General features: G+C 38.8%; 1 pseudogene; it reads left to right on the forward strand.

The window, feature by feature from the left end:
• The first annotated feature begins 3287 nt into the window (after positions 1 to 3287).
• Positions 3288 to 8785, forward strand: LOC136062076 (cuscuta receptor 1-like; annotated as a pseudogene).
• Positions 8786 to 16457: the final 7672 nt, after the last annotated feature.

Consider the following 16457-nt stretch of genomic DNA (forward strand, 5'->3'; position numbering starts at 1 on the left):
TGTAGGAGCAGCAGCAATTGGAGTTGTTTTGATTGCTGCTTCATTACTTGTTGGTCCATCATGGGGTTGTCACATTCCAGCAATCTACAACTTTGGGAATTCAAACTCAGATACAGGCAGTGTCTCAGCAGCATTTCATCGGCTACCCCCTCCCTATGGTGAGACTTTCTTTGGTAAACCTTCTGGTCGGTATTCTGATGGGCGTCTAATCATTGACTTTATAGGTAAGCATGCTCTTCTTGTTGTAGGAAAGCGCCTCCGGATAGCACTCCCTCCTCAATATTGATTGTGAAAATATTATGACTCTAGAAAGATCTCCAAGAAATAAACAATAAGAACGAAGCAAACCCAAAATCTGAAAATAAACAAACACACACAAACAGAAGAACACTAAGGATTTACGTGGTTCGGCTTTTGGCCTACATCCACAGGCAATGACGAAGAAATTCCACTAATAAAATATGGAGATATACAAGTTGGTGTATCAATATTCTCACATACACCCAATCCCCAATACACCCAATAGCTCTCTCACAAATACAAGAAATAGAGAAAACCTTGCACCCTATGCTAAACTAGAGAACTCTCACAATAAATATGAAGCAGCCAAAACTCACTATTGCACTCTCTCTATTTTCTTCTGCTTCTTCCCAATTGCCGCAATACCTATGTCCTATTTATACAAAGGTAGGTCGGCTAGGTGATCATAGTTTTACATGTGACTTGCTATGAATCCTAGTCTATTACAATTAGGAAATATAGATGCACTTGAAATAGGAAATAGAATCCTACTTGAAATAGAATTCAAGTCTTGCAAGCCACTCCAAAACGGTTTGGATTAGGATAACAAGCCACCGACTTCACAAATCTCCACCTTGGCTTGAATCCAATCAAACCACACAAACGAAACTTCTTCATCGTCACCACTAAAGCCCCTTAGGGCTATCACAAACTGCAAATGCCAGTCAAGTCCAAGCAATGCTTGAACTTGTGCAAAGGAACTGGCTTAGTCATCATGTCAGCTGGATTATCTGCAGTCTTAATCTTCTTAAGAAGAATATCTCCTTCATCAATAATTTCACGAACGAAGTGGAAGTGAACATCAATATGTTTAGTTCGAGAGTGATGGACTTGGTTCTTTGCTAAATAAATAGCACTTTGACTATCACAAAATACAGAGACATGCTCTTGATAAATTCCCAAGTCTTCAACCAAACCATGTAGCCAAATAGCCTCCTTAATGGCTTCGGTCATAGCCATGTATTCAGCTTCAATGGTTGACAATGCAATAGTGGACTGCAGTGTCGACCTCCAACTCACTAGTGCTTTAGCAAGTGTAAACATGTAGCCCGTAGTAGAACGGCGCTTATCTAGATCACCAGCAAAATCTGAGTCGACATAACCAACTAAGTGGCTTCCAACAATATCATCTCTCTCGAACTTCAAACCCAAATCAACAGTTCCCAAAATGTATCTCAAAATCCATTTAGCCGCTTGCCAATGACCTTTTCCCGGATCATGCATATAATGACTAACCATACTGACAACTTGAGAAATGTCTGGCCGACTACACATCATTGCATACATGAGGCTACCAACCAAACTTGCATATGGGATATGAGCTATGTACTCACGCTCCTTATTGGTGCGCGGTGACAACAAAGCACTAAGCTTAAAATGAGGGGCCAAAGGAGTACTCACAGGCTTGGTATTGGAATTCATCCCAAAACGTTGTAGTACTTTAGTCAAATATTGCTTCTGTGTCAAATGAACAGTGCCTTTCACTCTATCTCGTGCAATCTCCATTCCAAGTATCTTCTTTGCTTCACCAAGATCCTTCATCTCAAATTCTAAACTCAACTGAGTCTTCAATCGTTCAATTTCGGCCTTGTTTTTACATGCCACCAACATGTCATCTACATATAAAAGCAAGTAGATATAGGATCCATCAGAAAGCCTACGAAGATATACACAATGATCAAACTAGCTCCTAGTGTACTTTTGCCCAATCATGAAGCAGTCAAACCGTTTATACCACTGTAGGGGAGACTGTTTCAATCCATACAATGATTTCTTCAATTTGCAGACCCAATTCTCCTTTCTAGCAACTTCAAAGCCATGAGGTTGAGACATGTAAATCTCTTCCTCCAAATCTCCATGCAAGAAAGCTGTCTTCACATCAAGTTGTGCTAACTCGAGATCAAATTGTGCCACCAAAGCTAGCAAAATACGGATAGAGGAATGTTTAACAACAGGAGAGAACACCTCGTTGTAGTCAATCCCTTCTTTTTGAGCATATCCTTTTGCAACCAATCTAGCTTTGAACCGCACGCTATCTTTGCTTGTAGGTCCCTCTTTCTTTGTGTAGACCCACTTACACCCAAACCCTTTCTTGCCTTTAGGAAGTTGTACCAAATCCCAAGTCTGATTCTTGTGAAGAGATTGCATCTCCTCATCCATAGCCTTCTTCCATTCACCACTCTCAGATGTGCACACAGCTTCTTTATAGGTGGATGGAATGTCTTCTTCAACAATGGGAAGTGCATAAGCTACAGCATCAACATATCTAGCTGGTTTTCGAATTTCCCGTTTGGATCTTCTCACTGCAATGGACTTTGTCAACTGTGAAGGTGTCAAAACTGGAACTTCACTCTCATCTAGATTATTTCCTTCATCAACTACAATATCATTGTCTGTGTTAACAGACTTTGAAGAAACCATAGGAGTCTCAAACTCCACCTGCTGCGGATCACTCTCAACTGTGCTCTCCTCCACCTGCTTAATAGGCTTGACAAACTCAGGTTCATTAAATGTAACATCTCGGCTAAGAATTACCTTCTTTGTCTTGGTACGCCAAAGCCTATATCCTTTCACACCTGAACTAAAGCCCAAGAATATAGCTTTCTTGGCTATAGGATCCAATTTTGAATCCTTCACATGATAATATGCAGGACAGCCAAATATGTGCAAGGAATTATAATTAGTAGCAGGAGATCCAGACCATACCTCTAAGGGAGTTTTCCCCTCATTTGCAACTGCAAGCAAACGATTGATGACGTGACTTGCATATGTTACTGCCTCAGCCCAAAATTCTTTACCCAGTTTTGCTTGAGACAACATACACCGCACCTTCTCCAGCAAAGTACAGTTCATTCTTTCAGCTACTCCATTTTGTTGTGGGGTACCTTTAACAGTGAAGTGACGAACAATACCTTCATCTTGACAAACTTTCAAAAAAGGATCAGACTTGTACTCACCACCATTATCAAATTTGAGTCGTTTTATCTTACAACCTGTTTGAGTTTCAATCATTTCTTCCATTTCAAAAATACATCAAGAACCTCATCCTTGTGCCTCATAGTGTAAACCCAAACTCGGCGGAAGTAATCATCAACAAAGGTAACATAATAATGCTTACCTCCAAGAGAAGCAACCTTAGCAGGCCCCCACACATCTGTGTGTACATAGTCAAGTGTACCCTTTGTCTGATGAACTGCAGTTTCAAACTTGACTCTAGTTTGCTTCTCCAGAACACAATGCTCACAAAATTCCAACTTGCAGGTCTTGGCACCCTTTAGCAAACCTTACTTTACAAGACTTTGCAAAGCATTCTCACCAGCATGCCCTAAACGCATGTGCCAAAGTCTAGTAGTATCTGAAGCAACCTTCCTAGTAATATCAGAAACAGTGGTTGCTCCACCTACAATAGTACTCCCATCAAGAAAATACATATTCCTTTTACGAGTGGCCCTCAATGCTACAAATGCACCATATGAAACTTTCAAAATTCCATTCTCCATGGTAATATTAAATCCCTTGGATTCTAAGAAACCGACAGATATTAGATTCTTTTTCAAGTCCGGTATATATCGAACTTCTGTCAAATTACGAATTGTTCCATCATGCAACTTCAGCTTGATTTTACCCATCCCAAGGATCTCACAGGCTTCATCATTACCCATGAGGACTGAACCACGAACCGACTCATCCAGATTGTAAAACCATTCCTTCTTCAGACACATATGAAAGGTACAAGCAGAATCTATGATCCATTCATCTGAATGGCAAACAAATGATGAACTAGTCAATGCAAAATCAGAATCTTCATCAGTACTGTGTGCTACATTAGCATTAGAATCTTTATTGTCCTTATTCTTCAAAAGTGGGCAATCTTTCTTCCAATGCCCCTTATTGTGACAGAAGGCACACTCATCTTTCCCAATTTTTCTCTTTGTAGATCCTTTTGACTTAGAGCGCGATCTACCTCTTCTACCAGACTTCTTGTGTTCAAACCTGCCTCTAACCACCAGTGCTTCACTACTTGTGTCCACGTAGGCCTGCTTATCTTTCTTACGATATTCATTGTTAGTCAAAGCATTGGACACATCATTAAACTTAATTTCATTCTTCCCATACAACAATGTTGTGATTAAATGATCATAAGTATCAGGAAGTGAATTTAACAATAAGAGAGCTTTATCTTTGTCTTTAATTTCAACTTCTAAATTTTGCAAATCAACAAGTATTTTATTATAATCATTCAAGTGCTCAGACATAGAAATACCTGCACGATACTGGAAACAGAAGAGCTTTTTCTTCAAATATAGACGGTTCTCCACACTCTTTGTCATATACTTGTCTTCTAACATCTTCCAAAGCTCTTTAGCCTTCGTCTCCCTTATAACAAAATACTTTTGATCCTTGGCCAAACACAGACGGACGGTGCCGCAAGCTTGTCTATTTATCTTGTCCCAATCTTTGTCTGACATCTCTTTAGGTTTGTCTTCCAAAGCAATATCCAACTCCTGTTGGATCAAGACATCCATAACTTCGCATTACCACGTGCCGAAGTTGTTTGTTCCATCAAACTTCTCTACCTCAAATTTGGCATTAGAAACCGACGTCCTAACTGCCGAAGGTTTTGCAGAGGAATCTACTGAAGATTTTGTAGAGGAATCACCTGACATCTTTCTCCTCAATAATTAAGTTCACAAATCAATCACCAAAATCTCCAAAGAGAACAAATCCAAACTGCCTAGGTAATGAACCTGGGCTCTGATACCAGTTTGTTGTAGGAAAGCGCCTCTAGATAGCACTCCCTCCTCAATATTGATTTTGAAAATATTATGACTCTAGAAAGATCTCCAAGAAATAAACAATAAGAACGAAGCAAACCCAAAATCTGAAAATAAACAAACACACACAAACAGAAGAACACCAAGGATTTACGTGGTTCGGCTTTTGGCCTACATCCACAGGCAATGACGAAGAAATTCCACTAATCAAATATGGAGATATACAAGTTGGTGTATCAATATTCTCACACACACCCAATCCCCAATACACCCAATAGCTCTCTCACAAATACAAGAAATAGAGAAAACCTTGCACCCTATGCTAAACTAGAGAACTCTCACAATAAATATGAAGCAGCCAAAACTCACTATTACACTCTCTCTATTTTCTTCTGCTTCTTCCCAATTGCCGCAATACCTATGTCCTATTTATACAAAGGTAGGTTGGCTAGGTGATCATAGTTTTACACGTGACTTGCTATGAATCCTAGTCTATTACAATTAGGAAATATAGATGCACTTGAAATAGGAAATAGAATCCTACTTGAAATAGAATTCAAGTCTTGCAAGCCACTCCAAAACGGTTTGGATTAGGATAACAAGCCACCGACTTCACACTTCTCAGCTATTCATTTATCCTCTACTCTAGCTAGGGAATATGGTAGTTATTTTTTTGGGTCTATAGAATGTGATAGAATGACGAAAAAGAATATATGTAACATTTCCTAACTAGTCTGTTGATCCATAAGAGACCCAAAATTTTGGTATTAAGGCTTGGATTTCGTTGTTGTTGTCTATGGGATGTGATAGTTTGGATGTTGCTACGATAGGATTATTTCTTGCTAGACTCCTAACCATTTTCATGGAATACATTTTATCTTTGGGGTGATCATACCTCGGGCTCGAGTGATGATTGTCTGTGCTAATTTTTGTACTGATATAATGTCATAACATAAACAGTGTAATACTCTAATGTAAAGCTTATTTGATGCTCTACATACAACCCATGTTGATGACTTTGTTTGGTTAGGATCTTGTAACCTAGTGTCATGTGGGGAGAGCCTAGGTTTGAATCTGCGGTTTCATTGTCTTCTTAATGTGGCAAAAGAAAAAAGATGACTTTGTTTTCCATTTTCTACAGCTGAGAAGTTGGGGCTTCCCTTCTTGAGTGCATATCTTGATTCTATAGAACCAAACTTTACCCAATACACCCAATAGCTCTCTCACAAATACAAGGAATAGAGAAAACCTTGCACCCTATGCTAAACTAGAGAACTCTCACAATAAATATGAAGCAGCCAAAACTCACTATTGCACTCTCTCTATTTTCTTCTGCTTCTCTACAATTGCCGCAATACCTATGTCCTATTTATACAAAGGTAGGTCGGCTAGGTGATCATAGTTTTACACGTGACTTGCTATGAATCCTAGTCTATTACAATTAGGAAATATAGATGCACTTGAAATAGGAAATAGAATCCTACTTGAAATAGAATTCAGGTCTTGCAAGCCACTCCAAAACGGTTTGGATTAGGATAACAAGCCACCGACTTCACATTATTCTCATTCAGTTTATTTGCTAATCACTCCAAGCTTAAGGTGATTCAATTTTTGAGCGATAACAACAAACTTGATATAGAAACTGAGAATCACAGTTGGGACCCTTTGTTTCAATTAAAGGTCATAGTACTGTCTAATTGTAATCTCAACAAGCTTACTGGCAACTTTCCTAAGTTTCTCTTGGACCAACATGAATTGGAAGTCGTTGATATCTCTCATAGTAAATTGAATGGAAGCTTCCCCATATGGTTGCTTGAAAACAATACTGGACTACAACAGTTAAATCTTCGAAGTAACTCTTTCACGGGTGAGTTTCATTTGCCTTCAGATCACTACATGAATCTTCGTTGGTTGGATCTCTCAGAAAATCACTTTGATGGGAAACTTCAAGAAAATATCGGAAAGTGGATTCCAAAATTAGAATATCTAAATTTATCCCATAATCAATTTGAAGGTAATCTTCCACCCTCAATAGGTGACATGAGTAATTTGTGGGTTTTGGACTTGTCCTTTAATAATTTTTCTGGAGAGGTACCAATGGAATTGGTTGCCAATTACACTTCCTTGCAAGTTTTGAGCTTATCTAATAATAACTTTCACGGTGAAATTTTCTCAAAGCCCTTCAACCTATTCTTGTTATCTTTAGAATTGCAAAATAATAATTTCACAGGTGCTCTTCCAGTCGTACACCTAAAAGTGTACAGGGGCCTAAATATTAGCAACAACCACATGACAGGTACAATTCCTCAATGGATAGTAAATCGCAGTACGTCACCAAAGTTTTTTGTTGACTTGAGTAGCAACTCATTTGAAGGCCAGATTCCATGTGGACTTGCTTCATCTGATACAATAAACCTTTCTCATAACTTGCTTTCAGGATTGTTACCTTCTTGCTTGAATCTACAAGATGTCAGGCACCTACTTTTGGAAGGGAACAAACTCACAGGGTCATTACCAAAAGCTATTCTCAATTCGTCATCTCTTGTGACATTGGACATTGGAGATAATCGCTTTACCGGCAGCATCCCTGATGAAATTGTTGGACTTTCCAACTTACGACTGCTTTCGTTGAGTGGCAATCATTTTAGTGGTGTGATTTCAAAGCAGTTGTGTCGGTTAAAGAGGATAGGCATAATGGATCTTTCCAATAACTCTCTTTCTGGGTCAATACCATACTGCTTTAACAACATATCCTTTGGGAAGCTAGCTACTAGTGGTTTTGTCTATACACGAGGTGTTTTTTTTCCGTCACCGATGTTTTCCTTCCCATATAAATCTCTTCTATATAGGGATTTTCTAATTGAAGGGTCATCTTTTCACTACTATGTACCAGTTGAGATTAAGTTTGTGACGAAAAATCGTTTTAACTTTACAAGAATTCCATCCTTGATATTATGTCTGGATTGGATTTGTCATTCAACAACCTAATAGGTGAAATCCCACCAGAGCTCGGACAACTATCTTCAATTCATGCACTAAACTTGTCTCACAATCAATTAAATGGTTCTATTCCAAAAACATTCTCAAATTTGACTCAGTTGGAGAGCTTAGACCTTTCTCATAACAATTTGAGTGGAGAAATTCCTTCAGTATTGACTGATCTGACTTTTCTAGCAGCTTTCACTGTGGCTTACAACAACTTATCAAGCAAAGTTCCAGACATGAAAAAACAATTTTCAACATTTGGAGAGAGCAGCTATGAAGGAAATCCATTTCTTTGCGGTGCACCACTAAAGAAAAGTTGCATCGATACTGATGAATCACCTCCATCATCACAAAAATCTTCAAAGGCAAATGACGGCAGATGGTATGAAGTTGATCTTCTAGCCTTCTTTACAAGTTTTTTGGTATCTTGCATTATTTTCTTTTTGGGTGTAGTCAGTGTTCTTTATATTAATCCTCATTGGCGGCAACAATGCTTCAACTTGGTTGAGGATCGTATGCACTGGTGCTATTTTTTTGCTTTAAATACCCTAAAAGAGCTATCAAGTCGTATGTGTCATTAGATGTACTCAATTTCTGTAGAAACCTTTTGTGGTTTTATTGATAATTACCTATGTGTATGGGTATGTTTGGTTTTGAATAATTGTTATCATGCTCTGTTATGAAACAAGGAGCTCATTTGCAGTACTTTTTCATTCATATTGTAATTCTTGTGACTAGCCAATGTCATGTGCAGGTCTGTTATAATTTCATTTTAAAATAATTCGTAGAGAAGTTTTTATATGGGCCATGTGAAATTTATTTTGTCGTATATAATATCATTAAAAATTAGAAAAATTAGTTACAATTATATTATATGTCATGAGGGGAAAAAAAAACAGACAATGTAAAATGATAAGAATTATATGATTATTTCATTGATATATGAAGACTGTGAAATATGACTTCAATGAATTAATAATTATTTGACTACCAATAACCTGTGGCCTAAGGATTGCCTCCTCCATTGTTGGTTAAATTTCTATGGTTTGAATCCGTCCACCTTTAACCTTAGCAAAAAATAATTATTATTAATTATCATTTAACTTAAGCACAAATATATCACAATTGGATAGGAGTAAGATCAGATCATAAATTTTCCAGCAAATTTAAATTATTCTTGTTTAGAAAAATAAAAGTTTGACTCTATTGTTTTTGAAAAAATTGAAATTTTAAAAAAGGTTAATTTTCCATACAAATTCTCCGGGGGTCAAGTTAGGTTTTTAGACCCCTTCATTTTACAGCAAATTTATCAACTTCAAATAATTAATCCGTTATGAATTAATAAATGGAAAACAATCTCTAAAAGTAAGCCCTTTTTTTTTTTTTGACCAAAGATAGTTTTCTTTTGACTTATTTTTTCTAATGCTAACAAACACTAGAAAACACAAAAAACTATCTTTACACAAAATTTTCCATTGAAACAAACAAAGCGCTAGATTCTAAGATTGGTTTCTAGGTTAATTGCCACAGATTAAATATGTCACCAAGAAAGCAATAAAATAGTAAATTCAATAAAAATAACATAAGACAACAATAGGGTGACCCAACAAAACCTATGAAATGTACCGTTTCACAGTAATAATCTGAAGGGATTTAACCTATCAATTCCAAGGTAAACTGACCCATTAGAATAGAATTGAAATTTATTCACCAGACTTAATCCTAATTCTTCCCTTTTGAAAAAAGACTTAACCCTAAAACTCCCCGTTTGTGGCTTTGAGGTTTGGACAAGCAACTTCAATCTCCGCACTATGACAACAGTGTTGATTGTTAGTGGAGGCTTAAATCAACTCTCTGAAAAACTTAGGGTTTCTATCTCTCTAACCTCTTTATAATTAATGCTTAATGGGCCTTTATATAGACTCTTCATTAAGGTTACAAAAATTGAAAAACCCACATGTACAGTTGACTAAATAAATCATGTCAAACCTGAAAAAATTGAATTTGCAATTCTTGATCAATTGAACTTCGAATCAAACAGGGGTCAAACTCATCTCTCGATTGGTTGAACTTGCAATGAAACTTACAAAAACTCAATTTTCTTCCACAAATAACTTTTGCCTTAGGCTCATAATTTTACATTAAGAACTCAACAAAACTCAATCTTTTTGTCATTGGTTACCCACACCTAATCTGTTGGCCTAACATGTCATACTCATATCTTAGATTTTCTTGTATAGTTTTAGAAAAGATAGCACTATTTTTCATGTATTGAATAATTGAATTGCCAATGTTTTCAGTGTTACTAAACACCAAAAATTGGCGAAAATATTTTCTAAAAATATTTTTAATGAAAACAAACACAAATGTATGGTAAAAAGGGATGACAAGATAAAATAATTAAAAAATTCTTTGACAAAATTTTTTTTAGACACTTGGCAAAATTTTAGAGTGTGTAGCCTTGTAGGGATTTGGATCCTCTCCATTTCAAAGAGAAATGGAGAGTATCTATTTCATGGACGATCTATTTAAAATAGATCTAAGGTGTAAAATGTGCCACCTTAACTAAATTTTATTACTTAACTTATCAACATGATTGTGGTTGTTCTCAAAAAAATAAAATAAAAATAACTGCGTTTAAAGTTAAACACATTACAGGTTAACGTAGATTTACATTAAAAAAAAAAAAATGCTATCTTCATCGTTAAGTTCTAATTTTTTTTTTCCCTGAAAGCTATTGGGTATGGTGGTGTTGTGGCTATTGGAGTTGCTGGCAGTGGCAGTGGTGGATTTTTGCAGTGATGGTCTCATCCTTTGAAAGCCAACCACCATGACCACAACCATAGCCTCTTCCGATCATGACGCCTCTGTCAACAGTGGACACTCCTTTTTCTTTCTTTTCCTTCTCCTTTAGGCATTTGGCAGAAAACTTCTTGTTTTTTTTTTTTTTTTTTTGGCAAATTACAACTTATCCACTTGTGCTTTGACCGAAATTTAAGTTGTTTACCTATAATTTGAAATTTGACACTTTATCCACCTCAAGTTAGCTTACTTAGAGCTCCATAAACCATTTTTATTAAAAACTAGTAAGTTGCCCGTGCGATGCACGGATAATGTTGTAATGTTTTATGCAATATAATTTTGGAGAATGTTGTACATATATTATAGCACATCACTTTCTATAAGAACTTAACTATAGCATATATATATATATATATAAACAAACAAACAGAAACAAAGCACAAACATAGTGTTTATTTTTTCTTTTTTTAACCTTGACAAGCCATTGATAATCACAGTTCGGCTAGAGGTTCTACACCAATCCATCTGCCTAGGATCATTCATAACATTAAAAGACCACATATAAACCTAAAATCCATTTAATTTTGACAGGAAATGTTTCTGAATTTTTTTTTTGAGATGTTACTTTCTATGAAAACTAAATAACTTTGTCCACTAACCATCATAATTAAGAATAATGTTGCCCACTAACCACATGGATCTTATTGCAGTAGGAAAAACCAATGTAAGAAAAGAAAAATATCTGGTTATGATTACTGATGAAGCGTAAGTTCATCAGTCAGGGTGGTCAGATGGAAGCAATCTTCAGCCTGTATGAATGTACCCTCAAAGGTGGTCACTGGAGTGGTGTCTGCCACAACGCCACTGATGCCAAAGTCAGTATAAGAAGCTCTTTGGGAATGAGCAAGTAATGTAACAGAACAAAAGAAATCTCTCAGTGTCTATGTGTGTATATACCTTGTACTTGGCAATGTGTGGGCTTTATATATGCCTTCATTGCTTCTAGCCGTTGGGGTAGTTATGGAGGTCTTAATGTTTCTCTTGGTAACGTTTGGTACTGTGTAATGTGGCTTCAATGTGCTCCAACGGTTCATACAGTTGGCCTTGTAACCATTTTGGGTGTAATTGTGCTGCATTGAATGGCCTTCCTGCCTTCGTCAATGACGTGGGTATTTATTTTGCTCGTCCAGGGATATCTTCGTCTGTATCATGGACGTCGTCTTCGGTAAATGAATTCGTCAGTCTCGTCAGCTGCCCCCCAATTTTGTGGTCGTCATGACTTGTAATGACGACCGTAGAATATGAAAGGTTTTGGGCTGTAAATAACTTTTAGGGTTTCGTTCCATATTAAATGTATAGTGGCGGCGCTCCTCAGGTTGTGGCCTACATGGCACATTCTGACTGGTGGAGTTAATACTCCAATTCGTGTGACCATTGGGTTTCTCACTGGTTTTCAGTTTTCTGAGCCTTTGTTTTTAAACTTCTCCCCTTCTCATTTTTCTTTTTCACTTTTCTCAAAAACTGTCAATCATTGTTCTAAGCATTTCCTTCGCTTTTCTCACTCTGCAACTCTTCTCCGAACCGGTGTGTGGTGGTGCTTCCCTTGTCCGCCATTTTTAAGGTACACCTCTTCTCTTTTTCCTGTTTTGCCTTTTTTCTTTTTCCTTTGTTGCGATACAGTTTCTGATTTCTTTCTTCTTCTCCTTTCCTTTTGTTTGTCTTTGATTTCTTGGGGGTTTAGCTTGTAGAGTTTCCCTTCGTGTTTTTTCTAGATTTTCATGGTTAGTAGTTCTGAAATTAGGATAGTCTGCCCATCAATTTCCTTCCTCTTTGCGCGTTTAGGAGGGTCTTTAGGTGTTTTCCCCCATATTGAGGATTTCATCTTTGAGGGCAATTGCTTGAGCAATGCATTGGCTGATTTGTTGCCTTTGCTTTGTCAGTCGCTAGATTGGTTTGAGAACGTGGTGAGAGAGCGAAGGGAAATGTCTGAGGTCAGATCCAGTGAACTTGCGACTGGGTTATCGTCTTGCAGTAACCCAGTAGAAGTAGATACAATCGTCTCTAACCCTTGAGAGGTTAGGGCTTTTTACGCCCTCGAGGAGAGGTATGGGCTAGATGCTGAAACATTAGGTAGATTCAAGGGTAGATTTCATTTTCTGGAGCGAGTTAGGGTTCGCTTGCCTGGCGAGGATGATCGAGCGTGCCATTTCTTCCCCGGGGAGGTATGTTTGTATGAGTCTGCCTTCGTCTGTGGGTTAAGGTTGCCTGTTTATCCTTTCCTCATGGAGCTTTTGGACTGCTTTGGTATTGCTTCGGGGCAGCTTATGCCTAACTCGTGGAGGATAGCGATTAGCTGCATGGGGATCTGGTTGGCAACTAATGACGGGGATATGATCAGGGTAGACGAACTCATCTACCTGTACCGTCTGAAAGCGTCCAAGGAACACGGGTACTACGAATTGGTGCCCTGGGAACGGAAGACCAAGATTGTCAAGGGTTTGCCCTCGTCTTTCAAGTATTGGAAGTCAAGGTTTTTCTTTGTGTCAGGGGACGATTTTGAGACTCCCTCTAACGAGGTTTGGGGGGATCTCCCAAGGTTGCGTCGTCGTGGGGAACCCCAACCTTAGGTGCGTCATTACTTCTTCTCGTCTATTAAGTTTTGTTTCGTTTGCTGCTATCTCTGTTAATCTCTTCATTTTTTATTTTACGTAGGAAAAAGACGGCCTAAACTCAAGAGTAGGTATAAGGAGCGTGTGCAGAAGGCAGTCGAATACGCACAGACGATTGAGAGCTGGGACGATCTTGTGGACCCAAGGACTACTTTCTACTACCTCGGACCAAAGCCTTCCACCTTCGTCCTACGAAACCTTGAAATTGAGGGAAAAAAGAGTAAGTGTAGGGTTCGTCAGTACTGACTTTTCACACATTTGCTCCTTTTTTTTTTTTTTAACAAGTGTTTCCTTCTTGCAGGAATGACGACCAAGTTCAATAAGGGTATGTATGCGAAGATGAGGTCCAAGAAGGACGAGCCACTGTCTAATATTGGGAAGAAAACAGTCTGCGTCACTAGGAAGGGTAGCTTCGTCGCTCCAGCTGCCTCCATCACTCCAATTTTTTCAAGAGCTGAGGCGATGAGGACGACCTCTCCCACGACTTTCGTGGAAGAGATTGGCGTCACTCACATCTCCAAGAGGCCGCGGTTGTCCGAGGAAGAGAAGAAGAAGGTCGATTCTACACTCTGGAGTGACGAGAAGCTGGCGGTGGACAGAGCTCACGAGGTCGTGACTACCGCGGATTTAAAGGTCTTATCCGGCGTTCCTTTCAATGACGTTGTTGCACGCCACGTCCATAAGCTCGTCTAGGTAAAGTGTTTGTGCAACTTTTAGTTTCTTTTTCTTTCTCATTCTACTGATGACTTTGAACTTCTTTCCAAGTGCTGGGAGAAAGTCTCCATATTACTTCTGAGTATTTTACTCAGGAGGCTAAGATGGTGTCTCTAATGTCCAGAATGGAAGCTCTAAAGGCGGAGAATTCTAAACTGAAGAAGAAACTTATTGACTCCATGGGCGAGGCTACCTCCTTGAAGGAAACAGTGAAAACCTTGAATGACGACCTTAGAGCTGAGCGTCAGTTGACACTGGAGAAGGATGAACAGCTTCTAAGCGCCAAGGAGAAGCTCAAGACTATTGCTGCAAGGTCGGTAGAAGCTTTCCAGACTACTGACGAGTACACCGCTGTCCTATTCAGCTGGTATTTCAAAGGTTTTGAGCTCCTGAGGAGATATCTCGTTAAGCATTCTTCCGGAGTGGACATGGAGAAGCTGGATTTGGAAGAGGTAGACCAGGAGATGGCTGCTGACGAGGCCGTCCAATCTTCTGCCACTGAGCCTGATGCCCCTGAGAACGCTCCTGCCAATGACGCCCCTGCCGGTGATGACGCTGCTATTGACGCCTAAACCTGACACTTGTGAAAATTTTCTCTTTTTTCTTTTTGGATGCCCATTATGTTTTGGGTTGTTTTGTAAATCTAATTTGAGAACAATTTTACTTTAATCTATCTTGAGGACAATATTTTTAGCCTAGTGTTTATGGACCTTTAGCTGTAAAAACAATGGTAATTTGCCTGTTTGTTTTTGGGCTTTAATTTAATTTGCATCTCTGTACTTACTTGCACTTGTGATTGCACATTCTTTGGTTTGTGATATCTTGGTGGGCTCTTTCAATCGTCCATGTTGTGTACTTAGTGAAACTTTTAGTTGTGACTTTCCCTTTTCTTCGTTGGTACTTTTTGTCTATAACTACGTCAAATCCTCGCAAACAGCACTTTTGTAGGGGATCTAGCTTCGCCCTGAGTTCTGTTTTGATTTGTTGCAAGGGATCTTTTCATCGTTGGTAGCTTTGCATGCGCCTATGCAAGATTTAGTTACTTAGCCATTTTTTTGCTCCTATTACTTACACCCTTTTAGGGATCTTGTTGTCGTCAGTAACTTACATCTATCTAGGCGGAATCTTGTTACTTAGCCATTTTTGGCTTTTGTGACTTACACCATTTTAGAGATTTTGTTATCGTCAGTAACTTACATCCGTCGAGGCGGAATCTTGTTACTTAGCCATTTTTTGCTTTCGTGACTTACACCCTTTTAGGGATCTTGTCATTCTTCAGACTTATAGCTATTCAGACCTGCTTGTTATGGAGACATTAGCTGAATAATTCATTTATTAATTTCAATGACGAATACATTTTCTGTTACATCTATTGGTGGTATTTCTTCAAGTGCTCGATGTTCCATGGCCTCGGGAGCCTTTGTCCGTTTAGGGTTTCCAGGTGATAGCTACCTTGTCTGGAGTAGTGGATGACTTGGTAAGGTCTTTCCCATATGGAGTTGAGCTTTCCTTGGGCAGAATCTCTAGTTGCCGTGGTGACCTTACGCAGGACGAGGTCACCTATGTCAAGTCGCCTGAGTTTTACCCTTTTGTTGTAATAGTCGGTCATCTTCTGCTAGTACTTTGCCATTTTGCTGCGAGCTTTGTCCCTTACTTCGTCCAGACAGTCCAGGTTGACTTGCAGACGATTTTCATTGTCTTCTTCTTTGAATACCTCTCGTCTGATGTTGGATATTCGTATCTCGACCGAGATCACTGCCTCAGTGCCGTAGGTGAGTCTAAAGGGGGTTTCTCCCGTCAGGGTTCTCGCTGTGGTTCTGTAAGCCCACAAGACATTGGACAACTCTTCTGGCCAAGAACCCTTCGCGTCGTCTAGCTAAGTTTTGATAATCTTGAGTAATGTTCGATTCGTCACCTCCGTCTGTCCATTCGCCTAGGAATGCCCTGAGGATGAGAACTGATTCTTGATGCCTAAGCCTGAACAGAAGTCCCTGAAGCCTTGGCTGTCGAACTGTCGTCCATTATCTGATATGATCGTCCTTGGAATCTCGAACTTGCAAATTATATTCTTCCACATGAAGCTCTGGATTCTTGCTTCGGTGATGGTGTCTAGTGCCTCTACTTTGACCCATTTTGTAAAGTAATCAATAACAACTAGTAAGAATTTTACCTAACCTTTACCTAGGGGTAGTGGGCCGATGATGTCGATTCC

The sequence above is a fragment of the Quercus suber genome, unplaced genomic scaffold (assembly GCF_002906115.3).
Source record: "Quercus suber isolate HL8 unplaced genomic scaffold, Cork oak 2.0 scaffold_378, whole genome shotgun sequence".
NCBI lineage: Eukaryota > Viridiplantae > Streptophyta > Magnoliopsida > Fagales > Fagaceae > Quercus > Quercus suber.